A 6217-nucleotide genomic window follows, 5' to 3' on the forward strand; every position below is an offset into this window, starting at 1 on the left:
CAATCATGATGACCCCGTATTTGTGATAAACTCCTGTTTATCAGAAAGAGACCTCCAGCTGAGCTCAGAGAGGGGCAGCCATCTGCCGTAACTTTGTTTTTACTCTGGACTTCTCATCAGCCTTAATAAAGGTTTGCCTCTGTCTGCGTTTGAGTCTGCCTTTCGGTTTCACATTTTGCATTTCATGACACGCACTACCACCACTGAATCATAAATTCCCCGTCACGTGCTCAGATTAGGATCTAGGGACGGTCCTGTTTTAAAGAGCATCAAAGTCTCTATTAGATGGTTGTATCCTGGCTTTGTGTTTTGAATATTGCTTTGTCTGGTTTGATTATGGTTGAGCCTCTGAGGGGGTTAAAGTGGGATCTGGGAGGTGAAAAGAATCACTGAGTTGGATAATAGTTGGTACTGTGAGCTGCTGTGAGGCAGACTGTGATCAGCTGGTTCTGAGGTTTTCTGACTGTATATAACCAGATGTTACACGAGCTGCTTCCAACTCATAGACAGTGTAATGCTAGTTTAAAGTCATCGGCAAATTCAAATTATGACTCTGAACAAAGTCCATCTAGAAGTAAATCCAGCCATATTGAAATTGCTCAGGTATTTGTTTTGGAACCTTGACTTGAATCATTACATTTCTGCCAGATCAAACATTTGAGACAACCTGCTGTGGTGCCTCCTTTTTAAAAAAGAGCATAAATTCAGCAACACATCATCTACAGATCATCAGATTAATAAAATGTAACAGGAACTAGGACATTACGTGTAAGACTTAAACTTCCAGTTCATCAAATGTTGCTATCTTTGCATATAATCTTTTATCTCAGCTCTCCTGTCCTTCATCTCTTCCAAACACAATCAGTGTTTGTGTTTTCACCTCCAGTGGAGCAGCTGCACCTGTAGCTCACTGATGTTTGCCGATCTGTTTGAAACTTTGCGGCCACTTCAAGAACAGAGAGTACCTCCAAGTATGCTCGCTGCACTGCAGCAGCATTACATAGATGCTCAAGTAGCTCAACCCTATGGGAATCTGCATGCATGAACGACAGTGATGCAGTGCAAAACAAAGGAAGTACAGGACTGTGCAGCTGGTCTTTACTTTCTTGAATCATGAGTCGACCCCGTGCTCGTCACATCCGGTACCAATGTGGCGTTGACATCAGTGAAGCAGCGTTCAGCTGACACACAAAATGTTTTGATGCGTTTATTAAATCGTCCACGGAGTGTTCAAAAAGCATCTGCAAACAGACCAATGCACCGCCGCCTCCTCCACCACATGCTGATCTGGTCAATATGCACCCACAGTCTTAGTATATAGCAGCAAAGCTGCACACACACACACTCACACTCCTCTCTGCTTTAATCTGTCCACACACACACTCTTATATATCAGCTCACACAAAGATCCAGCAGGAGTGAAGAAGCAGAATGAAAAGAAGAAAAAAGGAAGACACCAATGAAATAATAAGAAAAGACTATGAGAAAAGCAGGGCTGTAATTGCAATTCATTTCCAGCTCGGGCCCCTGGGGTGCTCTGAGTGCGTTTGATCCCAACGGCGAGCGAGCGAGTGTGGAAACGGAGAGACGCAGTCATATGTATGCAGCGGGGGGGAGCGGGAAGCAGAAAGCCTTTTAATATTCCAGGCCATGGGTTGGGATGAGAGACTGCTCTCATACCTTCAGGTTCATGAGCATAATGAGATTTTTATTTTGCTGAGTGCAGCCCGGGAGCGCGCCCGCACAAAATGCTGTCTGATCCGGGACGCGTGCACGTGAGCGGACTATAGCTGAGCACGCACGCTCGTTCAGACTTCACAATTAGGATGTGGGGGGTCATTACTCCGACGTCTCCCCGGGTTCGGATGAGATTCATCGACTTAAATCTCACAATAAATACTCATAACATTAGCACACTTCCTCTCCTCCCTATTATCCACATCAATGGGTGGTTTCCCCAAACATCTCCTACGTTTCCCAGGCTCCTTAGGGCTGAAAAGGAACGCACACCACAGTCCCCACCCTGCTGAGGTCTTTGTCAAGAGGGATAAAACCCACGACGGGAGTTATGTTTCCCTGAGGTGAAACTCCTGACGCACAACTACCCAAACTATGTGTTACAGTAAGGGGAGGATAATTATGCACCGCGGAACAACCAAAATGGACACTACAGGGACAAAAGGTGCATTGTGGGTGTTGTGAGATCCACTTTTTTGGAACTAGACCTTTCAAGGGCACTGCTGTTGTCATTTCTCAAAGCAAAGCTCTTGTTTGAGGTCCCTAAATGTATGCAAGATTAATCTTATAGATGAGTCTGTAAAAAAGGATCCAGAATGGTAATAAATCCAAACAGAGAGGATGATCTGCTGTTACCGAATGCATCTGAATGCACTGGAAAGGCTGTAAATAGGTGTGTGTACAATTACTCTCAGCCAGCACCCATTAGCAGGAATTACAGCCATAAATCAGTGGCAGGGAAGCATCAGATCTGCTAAACAGCAGTTTTATGGCACTTTTCACAGGCGGAGATCCTCTGATTCCTGCACGCTGAAGGTGAAATTGGTTTATTATGGATGTGCGGTGCACAAACTGACCCTCCTGAGTAATTCTCTATGTCAGACCCGCCTGGAGAGCGATCAGAGGGACGGACAGATACTTCACCTCTGCCTCGAGCTGAATGGGACGGCGGGGTGGGGTCGCACTCAAGGTTGGGTGCAGACCGAGAAAGAGTGTGTGTGTGTGTTTCCATGCATATTGATCCCGAATAAGGACAGTCAGGCTTTCTGATCTCAGCCAGACTCAAGGCCCCCCCATGGAGCAATCTGCAGCCTGACTGATCCCCATGGTAACTGTGTGTGTGTGTGTGTGTGGATGACTTGACATTGTCTTCCTCGGCCTTCCTCCCCTGACTTTTCCCTCCTCTGTCCTTCACAGACCTTGTTTCTCCTCGTCTGTCTTTGTGAGGACGCATTCACAGAGTGAGGACGTTAGTGAAGATATTTTTGCACAAAGACCCAGAAAACATAAGCGAGGGTCATATATGACCACGTGGGCACCTTCAGCCGGTCCTCTGTCTCTGAGTTAAAGTCAGACTTCACAGCTTTTTACTTTTGATCCATCTGAGAAATAAAAACATGGAACCAAACAACCTGAAGCACTGAGAGCTGCAGTTCCTCTAATGTCCACTAGGGACTTCAGCAGTGAGTCAGTCCCCATAAACTCCCATGTTAAAATGTTACAGCAGAAATTAGCAGGTTTACAGCAGCTTTGCATCCTTCTTGATGTGATACCTGGCCTCCCTGCAGTCTCTTCAACAAGTTGTTTTGACTCCTCCCCCTTTGTAATAATTTTCTCCCAATTGGCTGCTCCTTATAAATAAATGTTAAAGAGCAGGTGACCATCCAAATATCTATTGCAACTACCAATAACAACAAAAAAAGCTTCAAAATTAAAAAGAAAAGAACTTCACTGTAAGCTGCACTAAAATGTTTAAGGTCACCTCTATGGCGTTATTTTTGTGCCACTATTCTGAGCGCAGGTAAAAAAAAAAAAATTGAGCGCATGTAAAAAGAATTTGCAGGTGCAAGTGTTGCATTTTGAGGAGAAATTTATTTTGAGCGAAGAAAAGCTCAATTTGAGTGAACAAAATTCATTGCTGCGTGCAAAAAATGTATTTCAGTGTTTGCTATTATCCACACACACACAATAGCAGCCCCTCTCGCTCAGTTTTTGCACTTGCTCTTGCTCGCAATGTGTTGCTTGCTGCAACACATCTGCAGACAAAAACAGCCAATCAATCAGCTTGAAATGCAATATCCCAGAATCCATTTCGTCCAAAACTCAAACGAGGCAGTGGCGGAGGAACACAGAGTGGCGGAGTTTGAAATATTACTGTTTCTGGGTCACAGAATAAACTTTTAAGACATTTTCATGTGAGAATAGTGCTGTGTAATATATCTGCTCGATTTATCAAGACATCACATATTTGCATAAGTGCTCTAATGTTTTCGGAGATGCCTGTTACCCACTAGCTCAGCGGTCCCCAACCTTTTTTGTGCCACGGACCGCTTTGTGCCCGACAATATTTTCACGGACCAGCCTTTAAGGTGTCGTGGATAAATACAACAAAATAAAACTAGTACCGGTACCGGAAAAAATAAGATTTATTCATAACACACGTGAAAAGACCCAGGAAAACCGAGTTAACGAAAAAAACGATAACGAAATAACCCTGAAAACCATACATTTCACACCCGAGTCTCAACTCTCGCGGCCCGGTACCAAATGACTCAGTCCGTTGCCCCGGGGTTGGGGACCGCTGCACTAGCTGACCGCATAGCTGGATTGGCCATTGGGCCGATGGTGATTTTTCATTTTTATGTTTGTTTGTTTGTTTTTGGATTAGCCAACTGGTAATGATCAACTCTGGGCTGGACCAATTACAATACATCCGTATTGAGGGGAAAAGGAACGCGATTCGTCCCGGACTTCAGCGAGAATGAAAAAGACACAAAGCTGAAGTTATTCTGTCTTTGCTGCACAGCTGCCTCTTCTCCCCTCATTCTCTCCCCTCCCTCTCCTGTTGCTACTTCAATCATGAAACTGATCAATGATCAGCTGATCGTCTCTCTTGCTTGTTTATCGCCCACTTTGCGCCAGAAAGAGGAAACCAGCGGATGTTGCGCTAAACAACAGCAGCACGTTCAAGCTCCAGAAACTGTTGTTAGAATTTATTTAATATTACTTTCTAGTATCAGTTTGCTGGCGCCACAGCTGTAAAAGCTGCTGGCCATGACATTGTGTGGATATGTGGTGACAATATTTTCACGGACCGACCTTTAAGGTGTCGCGGATAAATACAAAAAAATAAAACTAGTACCGGTACCGAAAAAAAGAAGATTTATTGATAACACATGTGAAAAGACCCAGGAAAACAGAGTTAACCAAAAGAAAACCAATAACAAAATAACGCTAAAAACCCTGAAAACCATACATTTCACACCCGAGTCTCAACTCTCGCAGCCCGGTACCAACACGCAGGATCTGAGCTGAAATTTCTCCTCAAAATGCAACACTTGCACCTGCAATTTTTTTTTTACATGCGCTCATTTTTTTTTTTACGTGCGCTCAGAATAGTGCCACAAAAATAACGCCATACACCTCTGAGGTCACCTGAAGGGGGAAAAAAAAGGCTGCATCTTCAGTGTTTACCAATCAGCTGGGTGTCTGACGTCCTGAGGAGCAAATATTTGGATGTCACGCAAGAACATTTGGATTTAAAAGTCTGGTTTAATAAGCTGGACCTAAGCCTTTTAAAAGAGAGGCCGATAAAAGGACCTGAACATCAATTCTAAAAGCAACAGGGAGCCCACGTAATAAAGCTGGAAGCAGCGTGAGCCAGACGCTCTCCTCTTTTTCAGGAACAGCAGTCTTAAATCACATGCAGGCCCGCTATGTGACGCTGGAGGAAGACCCAATGAAAAGATACTACAGTGGTCGACGAGCCGAAGAAGCCTGGAGAAGCTTTTCTGCATCATACTGAGGGGAAAAATTGCTTAACACATGCATTTTTATTATATATATATATAAACAACAGCAGGGTATAAACAACAGCAGCTTAGATTCCGGAGGAGTTGACCCCTGCTGGACGTTAGCACAGGTTTAACGAACTTTGAAGAACTACAATCACATGAAATTAACATTTAAAGACATAAAAAGAATTTGCTGCTTAATCCTCTGAGGTCTGGTTCATGACGGGTGATAATCCCAATCTAACCCTTTTCAGAAAGGCTAAAACAAGTTTTTTTGAGAACATGTAAATAGTTTTTGATGTCTGTTCGTCCAAGACATGGAACAACATCCATCCATTTCCGTACATTTAACCGCATGGGGCTTTAACCTATCCCAGCTATCCTTTGGGCTAGAGCCACGGTACGCAGATAGACAACCATTCACTCCTACACCAAGTCTGAAATCACCAGTTCATTTAACATGCATGTCTTTAGACTGATGGAGGAAGCCAAAGTACACGGAGGGCCAGAAAAAACCCAGCTGGTCAATGGCTACAAACCCAGGACCTTACGGTGTGTTCACACCGAACGTGATAGACGCGACCAAAAAGCGCCAGACTCCCCTAGCTGGTCACGTGCACCATCGCACCTCGACGCGAATTGGTGGCGCTTCAAAATATGCAATTTTCACGCGCGTGAAGCAGAAA

The sequence above is a fragment of the Neolamprologus multifasciatus genome, chromosome 16 (genome assembly GCF_963576455.1).
Source record: "Neolamprologus multifasciatus chromosome 16, fNeoMul1.2, whole genome shotgun sequence".
Classification (NCBI taxonomy): domain Eukaryota; kingdom Metazoa; phylum Chordata; class Actinopteri; order Cichliformes; family Cichlidae; genus Neolamprologus; species Neolamprologus multifasciatus.